General features: G+C 38.2%; 1 pseudogene; it reads right to left on the reverse strand.

Moving 5' to 3' along the window:
* Positions 1 to 1001: 1001 nt before the first annotated feature.
* LOC101539371 (ATP-binding cassette sub-family D member 3-like) overlaps positions 1002 to 12911 on the reverse strand; it is a 71059-nt pseudogene continuing 59149 nt past the window's right edge.

Raw genomic sequence — 12911 nt, forward strand, 5'->3', positions numbered from 1 at the left:
CTAGTCCTAGCATACATGTGCATGCCTGTTTCCAGTTTCCCACCATGCCATGTTTTCTTCTCTTTTTGGATTTCTCCATAGTGAATATGCGAAAGTAATCAGGATAAAAACACTGTTGAGGCAAAATATTGCAGTTTTGTCAGTGTGGCAAGGTGCTCTGCATCAATTTGGCCAATCTGTAAAATGAAAGTCACTAGAATGAAATTGTAGTGGGCAAGAGAGCACAACTGAAAAAAGAAGTGGGGAGGGAAAAACGGACTGGGCCAGGAGAACAGAAGCATCCTTATGAATTTGTTGCTGGGGTCTAGAGCCTTCACAGGCTGTCTGAGAGCTTAGACAGCAAATTTTTATTTTAATTAATTAATTATTTTTGGGCAGAGATTGACATTTATTATTTAGCCTAAAAAAATCCAAATGGCTTTCCTGGAGTCAAATGTACCCCAAGACATATACAAGGAATGAGTATAACTGTGACAGATAAAGGAATCTGTTATTTGTGCTAAATGCTATTATGTGATGATTTTGTACATTTTGATAATACACTATGGTATTCTTATTTCCCACATCAAGGTATACAAGTAAATGAAACTCACGACTATCACGTTAAGACAGAACAACTGATGAGCCCAGTTTTAAATAGGGTTCTTCATTGAAGGAAAAGAACCATAAAAGTCAAATCAGCTGACTTCAAATGGTTTACATGCCAGGATGAATCAGACTGCACTGATTTAAGGCCAATTTAATTTATACAGGTTTTTAACCACAAGAATAGGGACATTCTTAGTACATATTAATAACTAAGTCAATATATACACATTTAGCAACATCCTATATAATATCAAATGTTCTAACCACTGTTCTTGATTAGTTTATGTTGGGTTAATTTGTTGCTTTGCTTAAAACAACAACAACAAAAATAAACAAGCTCAACTTCATTTTACAATGAATGCCATAATTTCTAAGTGTTTTATTTCATCAAAACAAGTACAATTTTCTGGATCCTAAGAGCTAAACCCAACTGTATCTTCTGTTTTCTGTTTGAATTCATAGTTGCCTCTGCCATCCATATGAAGGCAGTACCCACGGTCTTTCAAAAGAGATTTTCTTTGTAACACAGTGAAGAGGGTGATGTTAACCTTCCGACAGTGATCATAAAAGTAGCTTTCCAGGTCTACACTCAAGGCACTTGTGCATTCATCCAAAATTGCAAACTAAGGTTTATGATATAATAATCTTGCCATCTCCAACCTTTGTTTTTCTCCACCACTGAGTACATCTATCCAGTCTTGAACACTATCCCAGCCTACTTCACATTCAAGGATATGACCCAACTGGACATTGTCAAAGTATTCCTTTGGGGCTAGACAGGATATCTCTTTCTTTTTCTGATCTTCTCTAACATCTGGTTAAAGCACTTGGTCTAGGAGATTTCCAAGGGCATATATGGTCTCTTAGGAACATAAAATAATTTCCCTCTCTCTGGGTTAGTCAGATAGTCTCCCAAAAGACGCCATAATTAATCAAGAACATGAAAAAGTGAACTCTTTCCACTCTATTTGGACAACAAATTAGAAAATTGGCCCCAGACCAAACTTCAAAGTTAAGGTCTAGGATCAAGACGTCTCCATTTGTTGTTACTAAAGTAACATGATCAAACTTTATATTGTTATCCATATTAATGATTTCTCCAGCACCAGGTAACAAGGGAATGCTCTGTGGTCCTTCAATATCCTTTTCCTGTTTCGAGATCATTGTACCTTTTTATTTGACATGATTTAAATCCTTGAGTATCACTGTATCACTATCATCCTGTTGCTCATCAATTTGCTCGAGTGGGCACCGGTAACGTCTCCATTGTGAGACTTGTTGTTACTGTTTTTGGCATATCAAATACGCCATGGGGAGCTTGCCAGGCTCTGCCATGAGGGTCAAATGTTCTCGGTAGCTTGCCAGGCTCTCTAAGAGGGGCAGAGGAATCATTGAGTACTTGCGTTAATTCTGTAATCCGATCTTGTCATTTCTTGACCAGCCAAAACAATTCAACCCAGAGCTGGAGACATTTATGAAAGCATTCTTCTACTTTGGTTGTAATCCCCCAGAAGCTCTGCATGTGCACTTGTGAGATAGTGAGGGTGAGACAGATCTAGGAAAGGACAACTGACCACAAGATAACCAACTACAGTGGCAAGATATTTGACAATTATGCTATTAGTTAATCCTATAGAGAACTGAAACAAAATGAAACTATGTAGGTGCTCCCAGTTTTCCGAAGACTGAGTGAATTGTCTGCTTTTCTCTTGTATTCCCATTGTAAAGGCAATTTCTTTACTATTTGTGATGAGCCGGAAATTTACATATCTATATTTTCCTTCATTCTTTTGTTCAGCTATTGTCATTTTACCAATAGGTCTTCTTAATTGAGTCAGGAATAACACAAATATGACCAAATATGACCAAATGATCCATGAATTTCCTTCTCCATTTGAAGGATGACATTTGCACTTTACTTATATAACTGGTCATCTTAATAGCTTTTTTTCAGACTAAAATTCCTTTATGTTTCTTTCCGTTTCCCCAGCTACTGTCCTGGTTTTCTTCATTGCACCCACCTGCAATGGAATTTTAGATTAAATGATGCAACTATTTCAGTTTCATGAACTCTCAGTAAAAAAGTATTTGTTTTGAACTAAAACCTTTCTGGGCATCAATTTGCTCTTTGGTATAATCAAGCAATTAAGGCAATTGGGCCAGCCTGTGAGTCAGTCTGTATTTGCAAATATGCGCTGTTGCTGAACTTACTATTCTAACTGCAGTCCTAGGATTTCTGATTGTTCAAACTATCCTTTCCATTTTACTAAACCATCATCACCACGGAGACCACAAAACACTAGAGGAAATAACATACATCAAAGAAAGAAAAAAATTTAAAGGGTTGGGAATATAGTGGCAATAGGAAAGGAGGAAGCTCAAAGTAGATATTTGATTACATTTGTTTTGAGGATAATTTGCTTTTAAATTTTATTTTAGTCAACATAATTAGCAATGATGCTAATGATACGTTACATGCATAAAATACTCCAACACCACCAGTGGGTCTAATTTCCTCCTATTATCTCAGAGTAACCCCTTCAATCCTCACTCCACTCTTGTCTCCCCTCTAGTAAGCTTGGGAATACTTTCTAAGATCACATTTGGAATATCCGTAAGGGATAAATATGCAGTGCTTTTTTCTTGTTGGGCTTTCCTTAGTAGAAAAACAGTTCTTTTGAGGGGAGTTTGAGCTGCATCATGTCCGAAGAGTTAGAACAGGGAACTTTCCTGGGTATCCCGGAAGAGCATTTGCCTTTCTGATCCCTATTGATGGTTTTTCCTTCAGAAATGACAATGTGGATCCCATAGCATCTTCTAGGTTTACCTTTTATAATTGATCTGAGAAAATGCTGTTCAAAAACCTGTCATACACATCCAGAAGAGTCCTGTATTTAAAAACCGAAAGAGTTAACAAGCAAGAGAGAGAATAAGGGAGTTGAAAAGAAGGTCTCTCTCTCCTGCTCTCTAGCTAGACTTGTGCTTAGCTACTTAGCTTTTGGCTCAAATAAATGCTATTTGATTTTCTCAATTTACATGTCCCCATTCTAATTATAGAGGTTTCTATATTTCTAAATAAAAGAACCTACCTAAATACATTTTAGAATATTCCATAATTTACCACAGATGAGATGTCATTGTTTCCATTGATTCCACCGGGCATTTCCCTCTCTCCCAAAATTCTAACATGACATTTAGTATAAATTTCTCTTTAAAACCTACATAGATGTTCACTGATTTTACTTACTTTGTAATACACTGTAGATGAGCTAGACCCAGAAATGATCTAGTCAAGACATGTTCACATCAATGTGATTTATTTTCTAGAGCTCTCTTTTTACTCCCCTTCCTTTCAATGACTAAAAATTAGTCCTAAAAATATGGAAGGGAAATGAACTAGAAGAGGGGAAGGACATAAGTGAACATTTACAAGCCTCTATGTTAGCTTTTTCTTAGTCACTAGGCGTTGTACAGGGGGAAAAAAATACTATGACACATGGAGGATACCGATTGCAATATATCACTGTAGATTTGCTCAAAATTCAACCTGCTTATTTTTTTCTGAAGGTTCTCCTGGGAAATCAGTAAGGTTAATATTTTAAATTCTGAATTGAAAATGCTTTTATCTGGTTTCTTTTATATTGGTGAATGTGCTTTTTCTTCCTCACACCCCCTCATACTGAATAAACCCAGAATATGTTTGGCTTTTAGTCAGTTCTCAGAATGTAAAAAGTCTTGACATTTCTGTCTTGGTTCTGACTGGGGAGAGAACAGTTTTGAACAGCCAGCTGAAATTCTGCTTTCTTTCCTTCAGAGTTTTATCTGGCAAAAGGATTTGTTGGGATTGGGTCCAAAGGGGAAAAGAAAAGTCTCTTGAAGTATGACAACTGCTTTCTTCTCTTATAATTGTGCAGCTCATCAATTCTCTGTCCTCACCTGGGAGAATATTTTCATTTTATATAAGAGCTTTTCTAATTCACAGTAAAAACATTTATGTATGTGTGTATGTGTATATATATGTGTGTGGGTGTGCGTGTGTGTGTATTTGTGTGGAGGGTGGGGTGGCAGACGCAGGTGGCTACCAAGCAGTGCTTAGGAGACCTTGAAGTTCAACTGGCTGGTGATTCTTGGCTAAATGGGCTTGTGATTTCATTTTCAGGGTATGAGGATATGCTGCTTCTCTGCCATGCAGTGGTGGGATACCTAGACCACCCTCCAGTAGTTGTGAGGTACTCTTTAATGCTGGGAGCATCATGTGGCACCAAGGAATATTAACTGAGTGCTCCCTAACCTCTGTACTATCTCCCAGACCATCACAGTGAGCCCTTGAAACTCTCTTTGACTATATGCTCTTCCTATATTATGAGCTTAGTTTATGACAACACTCTTATCATGAAAGCATGATTTACGTAGTACAGGACAAACTTTAACTATGATATATGGGAAACAACACCTCCAGGGCCATGTGAAAAATCATATAACGTGACATAATTATCTTGTTTGTTTCCAGGGCATCTCATGCAGTCTCTTTCTGCTCTATACCATGGCTTTTCTCTTTTTCTCAATTTCTTTGCCATGTGTGCAATCTGTCCTCCCAGACATTGCTTCTGCTTTCCTACTATTTGGGACTGCCTTTCCTAGTTAGTGTTAAAGGGAGAACAGAGTGGTAGAGAGAGGTGCTATAGTGAAAAGCTCTCCTCATTTTCTTGAGAAATCCTCAAAAATAGATAACTAAGGATCCACTACTGCCTGATTATTTGTCTTTGAGCTCCAGAGAGTTCCCCATCACTGATACTGCTTCTGCAAAGTGAACTTTTGAGTCCAACTTATTCTACCCCTTAATCAAGTATTGTAGTGGATCAACTATGTCAGGGGCCTTTCAGTGTTTTCTGTGGAGCTTGTCTACCAGTTCATCAAGGGAAGAGACAGGGGACAGACTTATATGTGCTGAACTTCTGGATAGTCTTCTCTCACAATGAAATGATTCTTGATGAATTTAATTGGACCCTGATTTGCACGGAGTATGTATAAAGTTTGAGAGTATTACCATCTTGACAATCTTAGTCCTCCTGAGTCATGAGCAAGGAATGTGTGAGTTTCTAAGAAGCGTGGATGCCAGGGAAGAGAGTGTTCAGTGGCCGAGAACTGTTACTCTAGTGGGCCTACGGCAACAGATGGAAGAAGAAGGGGCGAAATGGAGAAACAGGGCCCCAAGTTGGTTGGTAGTCAGTTCATTTCCCTCTCTTCCCCAGTGTAGTTCTATCTCTCCCCTTACAGTATAGTAATTTCTCCTTCTCTCTTCCGAGCACAGTTCAACCCCTTCCTTTGCAACATAATAAATTCTCTTCTTTTCCCCATTGTAATCCCTTCTCGTCCCTTGATTTTAGCCAAGTTCTCTTCCCTTTGCAGCATAATAATTTCTCTCTCTCCCTCATCATCCTTGTAGTCCCCTCTCTCCCCTTACTGCATAGCTACATAGAAATCATGAAGGGTGGGGGTACATATAGGTGGGATTGAACATTGTCATAACAACAAACAGATGTAAAGTCATTCCTTCAGGGGAAGTTCTAGATTAATTCAAGGGCAAGATCTCATCTGTGGGTTAGGCACTCTAGATTACTAGGAGATCAGCTCAAGGGTAGGAATCCATCTAGGGTGTATTAACTAGTAATCCTTAACTAGTAATCCATTTAAACAATTATAATAAATTTACTTCTCATAATATTTCTAGCAATGTCATTTTGTACGAACACTGAAAGAAATATATTAAGTTTAAAGGTTGGCTCTTCCTGGGGACATCTTGCTATATATCTCAGACTACAGTCCTCAGACCAGGTTAGTCTTTCCCAACCCCATCAGGGCCCTTATTCAGTTACTACTTTTTGGGTTATGACAGAGTTTGTTCCTGCGCTCTTAACTTATTATACTTCTTATGGCACTTAGCTTGTCCCTTTTTGATGGCAGCGTAGTTTACAGCTTGCCTCGGGTCCATCCTTGTCCCTCATTGGGACCCTTCTTTTGGGGTTTTAGGCCAATTGAGGCTTAAATCAAGTAAATATGATGGATGCACAGGAGTAAATATTATCTTGAATCAATTAACTTCCATGTTACAAAGCATGGCATTAACTGTCTTCCTGTGTCTATACACAAAGGACATTGCTAAACCATGTAAATGACATAAAGGAAAGAGGAAAGCAATATAGCATTATCAATGCTTGATGGAATTGGGTGTGTTTTGGGACCACTGTTGTGGAAATAACTCAATAAACCTAAACTTCCTGCAGGAGGAGCAAGGGCAACACAATGTTATCCAACAGGAATGTATTTCCATTTCCTCGTGTTCTCTTTCATTTTCTTTAGTAGTGTTTTATAGTTTTCTTTGTATAAGTATTTCACATCTTTTGTTAAGCTAATTCCTAGGCACTTGCTCTTCTGAGGCACAACTGTGGAAGGGATTTTTTTTTTCTTTTTCACTATCTGCATGTTTGCTAATTGATTAGCTAGCCCCCCAGCTAAGTGATCCCATCAGTTTTTTGAGCACCTCCAAATTGGTCCTGATGATCCCTGACTCCAGATATTTCATGCCATAGCATTGAACTAACGGATTAGGCTGTATGAGTACCCTTGAAAGCGGCCTCAGAAACTCCTGGGTGCAGGTTGGGTATACTTCTCAGAAAAAAAAAAAGAATACTCACTTCCCCCTTTTTTCTCACTTGCCTTTTGACTTCTGATCCTTTGCACCCCCTAATGCTTTACTGTTTAATAATAATACCTAGGAGAAGTAAGCTTAATGAGGATAACACTCAATAGACATTCTCTAAGTTAACAAATATAAAAACTATGTTTTAGAAATATATTTTAAATATATATTTTCAATTTTTTACAAAGTAAAAAAATTTTTAAAGGGTTGACCACTTTATAGACTGAATCAAGGTTATCTGAAATCAATCCCTTATTCCTTGGAATACTGCCTGAAATTATGTTAGAAATGCATTTGCGCTAAAATATGGAAAGTGTAGGGCTGGAACAATAGTACAGATAGGTACTTATTTTGTATGTCATCAACACAGGTTCCATGTCCAACACCCCATATGATCCTCCAAACCCCAACAGGAATGATTCCAGAGAGCAGAGCAAGGAGTAACCTTGAGTACCACTGAATGTAGCCCCAACGAAAACAAAGATATGGAAAGAGAGTCTAATGTGGTATTTGCTTGCACTGTAGCACTGTCGTCCCATTGTTCATCAATTTGCTCCAGTGGGCACCAGTAACGTCTCCATTATGAGACTTGTTGTTACTGTTTTTGCATATCTGTTTTGGCATATATGCCATGGGTATCTTGCCAGGTTCGCCATGCAGGTGGGATACTCTCAGTAGCTTGCCGGGTTCTCTGAGAGGGATGGAGCAATCGAACCCAGATCGGCTGCATGCAAGGCAAACACCCTACCTGTTGTGCTATTGCGCCAGTCCATGATATTTGATTACTATGAAAAAAAAGAGTCTTAGAGCATTGACAAACTGTCCCGAGTGGGGAAGTAGTGATGATGATGGAGAAGTTCATTGCAGGAGATAGAACAAACAGGAAAAGGAAATTTGAAGAGATGGGCTAAAATTGTTACATCCTGCAAGTGACTACATAATACAAATGTTTTAAAAAAATTGAGCTATGTTTGGGATTTTTTAAGGGTGCTCTTACATTTGCTTGGGAGTATTTATAATGGAATCATTGTCCACAGGAATCTGAGTGAGGTGTTGGGCAAATAAAGTACATTCTGTATATAATGACTGAGTCAGCATTTTAACTATGGGGTTGACTGTAGAGTTGTTATTAACCATTATGTTGTATGATTTCTTAGCAGCAAACTTGTATGCTTGTATGCTTATTTTGTATACGTGGGTCTTGTAAAAATTTCTTGGGCATAAGTGAGTGGGTCAAGCATGGAAAATGTTTAACAAGCCCTGTCTAAAAAATTAAACATCTTCTATGGGCTCTTTTTAATAAAATGAAACACAACCCACTTTAGTACTTCATATTTGAACCTAAACTGAGAAGACAAGACTATCCTCCATGAAACTGACCTAATCTATTGTCATACTTTTGTGACTAGTATAAAACTAGTATATGAGTGATCTTAGCTCTTTCTGGCAGAATCACTTTACTAATCCACATTAAATTCACAATGTTCTGAAATTTTATATGCATCAGTTGCATCATGTCAGAAGTAATTGAGAAGGTTGAATTTTGCTTTATCTTTTGGGTTTCAGAATTCTCACTGGCAAATTGTAAAATAACATCATTTTTTTGGTATAGATTTTGAGGAGAAACATCCAAGTGAAGTCTTAGCAGTCTATTTACTATATAATGAGGGTATCCTATAGATGCCAACTTTATTCTCTTACTATTGTTGTCATTATTTTTCTTTGAGTTCATTGTTTTTGTGGAGGGTGTCTTGGGCTCGGCGATTAATAAGACTTTAGAAGAGGTGCTGTAATAGATAAGAAATGATAACTGACTGATGACTACAGAGTTGTAGATTATAAATTTAAAACCATTATTGTTACCTTTAAGGGCACAATAATCAATATCAAGTAGCTTATAGAAAGACTTTCATGACTTATACATTTGTTCCAAGGATGTTAACAATGTGAATAAAAATTTATTGAAAATGCAAGCCTCTTCAACAGCTCTTTCAAAAAAATAATAAGAAATTTGGTGGATTTAAAAACATGAGAAAACCAAGTTTCGCTTCATAATCTTCTTTGCATATTTATCAGGAGAAAAATAGATTAATTCTTAATTTAAACCACAAAATGAAATTAATCAAATCCCAAGCCTGCTGTCATTTGTACCTTTTTACTCTGGGGGCTGGTTAAAATGTAAAATAAGCTCTGTTAAACAAAATAAACATATCTAAAATACTAAAAAATTCACATTAAACTTGTTTTCACTGCTTGTATTCAACAAATACCATGGGTTGATACTTATATGCCTGCATGACATTAATAATGATCAAATATAATAAATCAGGAAAGGTTCATAAACAAGCTTAAGTCAATAAAAACAAATTAACTTCATTCTAAATGTTTTTTGTTTGTTTTTTGTGGGTTTTTTTGTTTGTTACTTTTGGGATCACACCCAGTGGGGCTCAGGGGCCACATCTGGCTCTGTGCTCAGGAGAACCTTATGCAATGCCAGGATTTGAACCACGCGTAAGCCTCAGCCATGTGCAAGGCAAGTACTATAACCTCTGAACTATGGTCTCTGTCTTGAGTTTTTAACATTTTTTTTAATTTAATAGTTTATTTTTAATTAGTGAGTTAACGTGAGGGTACAGTTACAGATTTATACATTTTTGTGCTCATGTTTCTCCCTTACAAAGTTTGATAACCCATCCCTTCACCAGTGCCCATTCTCCACCACCAGTAAACCCAACATCCCTCCCCCCTCTCCCCAGTCCTGTCTCTCCCCACCCCACACTGCCACTATGGCAGGGTATTCCCTTTTGTTCTCTCTTTCTGATTAGGTGTTGTGGTTTGCAATAAAGGTGTTGAGTGGCCATTGTGTTCAGTCTCTAGTCTATATTGGGCCCGCATCATCTTTCCCCCACATGACCTCCAATCACATTTTACTTGGTGTTCCCTTCTCTGAGTTGCCCAGAATGAGAGACCAGCCTCCAAGCCATGGAGACAACCTCCTGGCACTTATTTATACTATTCTTGGATGTTAGTCTTATAGTCTATTATTCTATAGTCCACAGATGAGTGCAATCTTCCTATGTCTGTCTCTCTCTTTCTGACTCATTTCACTTAGCATAATACTTTCCATGTTGATCCACTTATATGCAAATGTCATGACCTCATTTTTTCTAACAGCTGCATAGTATTCCATTGTATAGATGTACCAGAGTTTCTTCAACCAGTCATCTGTTCTAGGGCACTCGGATTTTTTCCAGATTCTGGCTATTGTAAACAGTGCTGCGATGAACATATAAGTGCAGATGTCATTTCTACTATACTTTTTGGCTTTTCTGGGATATATTCCCAGCAGTAGTATTGCTGGGTCAAATGGGAGCTCAACCTCTAGTTTGTTGAGAATCATCCATATTGTTTTCCAAAAGGGCTGAACTAGCCGACATTCCCACGAGCAGTGTAGAAGGGTCCCTTTCTCCCCACATCCTCTCCAACAGCGGTTGCTTTTGTTCTTTTGGATGTGTGCTAGCCTCTGTGGTGTGAGGTGGTATATCATGGTTGTTTTTATCTGCATCTCTCTGATGATTAGTGATGTAGAGCACTTTTTCATGTGTCTTATGGCCATTCGTATCTCTTCCTTGGTAAAGTTTCTGTTCATTTCTTTGCCCCATTTTTTGATGGGGTTGGATGTTTTCTTCATGTAGAGTTCAACCAGTGCTTTATATACCCTTGATATCAACCCCTTATCTGATGGGTATTGTGTAAATATCCTTTCCCATTCTGTAGATAGTCTTTGTATTCTGGTCGCTGTATATTTTGCGGTGCAGAAGCTTTTTAGTTTAATGTAGTCCGATTTGTTGATCTCTGTTTTTACTAGATTGCTTAGTTCCGTGTCATCTTTGAAGATACCTTTATCTTCAATATCCTGGAGGGTTTTGCCTACCTTGTCTTCAATGTACCTTATGGTTTGTGGTCTGATGTTGAGGTCTTTAATCCATTTTGATCTGACTTTTGTGCATGGTGTCAGATCGAGTTCTAAGCCCATTTTTTTGCATGTGGTTGTCCAGTTGTGCCAGCACCATTTGTTAAAGAGACTTTCCTTGCTTGGCCTTCCTATATGCAAACAATGAGACAGAGGAAAGGGACATGAAAAAAGCAATCCCGTTCACAATTGTGCCCCAGAAAATCAAATACCTTGGAATCAGCTTAACTAAAGAAGTAAAGGACCTCTACAAAGAAAACTATATAACTCTACTCCATGAAATAAAAGAGGACATGAGGAAACGGAAAAATATCCCCTGCTCATGGATAGGGAGAATAAACATTGTCAAAATGGCAATACTCCCAAAAGCATTATACAGATTTAACGCAATCCCTATAGGGATACCCATGTCATTCTTCAAAGAAACGGAGCAAGCAATCCTGAAATTTATATGGAACAATAAACGCCCACGGATAGCTAAAACAATTCTTGGGAAAAAGATGATGGGAGGCATCACCCTCCCCAACCTTAAACTCTACTACACAGCGGTAACAATTAAAACAGCATGGTACTGGAACAAAAGCAGAACTGCAGACCAATGGAACAGGGTGGAATATCCCCACACACAACCTCAAATGTATGATCATCTAATCTTTGATAAAGGTGCAAGAGATGTGAAGTGGAGCAAGGAAAGTCTCTTTAACAAATGGTGCTGGCACAACTTGACAACCACATGCAAAAAAATGGGTTTAACATTCTTTTTATGAAGGGATTAGGTAGGAGATCAGGCCACATGCAGGGGTTGAACTGGGGTCACAGCAAACTCTAACCCATGTTCTATTTCTCTGGCCGCAGTTTTACATATTATTTCAGGAAGTTACTTCTTTTTGAAGAAAAAGACTTTTCAAGTCTTAACTTAAAGAAACATTTTATCTCAACTACAAAATCACCTGTATCACACCTGTCATCCCTGTTGCTCATTGATTTGCTTGAGCGGGCACCAGCAACGTCTCCATTTGTCTGTCTTGTTCAGGGTCAGGGGAACGAAGCCCATTATTGTTTTTGACATATTGAATACTCCACGCCACGGGTAGCTTGCCAGGCTCTGCCGTGCAAGTGAGATACTCTCGGTAGCTTGCCGGGCTCTCTGAGGGGGGTGGAGGAATCGAACCCAGGTCGGTTGCATGCAAGGCAAAAGCCCTACCCGCTGTGCTATCGCTCCAGTCCATTTATTACATAAAGAAATTATTTTCCAAGAACAGTTTAACAAAATACATAAGAAGAAAAAGAACACTTGTAACTGAACACAGTGTTATAGTGGAAGTAAAGAGGCAGACACCTTGATGTATTTCATCTGAATAAGAGGTGAATTGTTTGGTCTTTATCCAGGCAATGTTTTATAATGGATCAGATTGTTCAGAGTTCCAAGCCCTCATAAGGCATAACCAATCAGATTGATGGAAGTTTGTAACCTGGTTTAAATATCACATGACACAATAGAAATAGCAGAGAGGCAGGGATAGTTGAACACATAAGCATAGACATACATTGCTAAACACAGGAGTTGCTGGAGTTTGCTATCTGTAATGTGGAGAGGCTGCTGTTAGACTCTTGATAACAGCATGAACTCTAACACAAAAGCTCTGTGGT

Source organism: Sorex araneus, chromosome X, assembly GCF_027595985.1.
Source record: "Sorex araneus isolate mSorAra2 chromosome X, mSorAra2.pri, whole genome shotgun sequence".
Classification (NCBI taxonomy): Eukaryota; Metazoa; Chordata; class Mammalia; order Eulipotyphla; family Soricidae; genus Sorex; species Sorex araneus.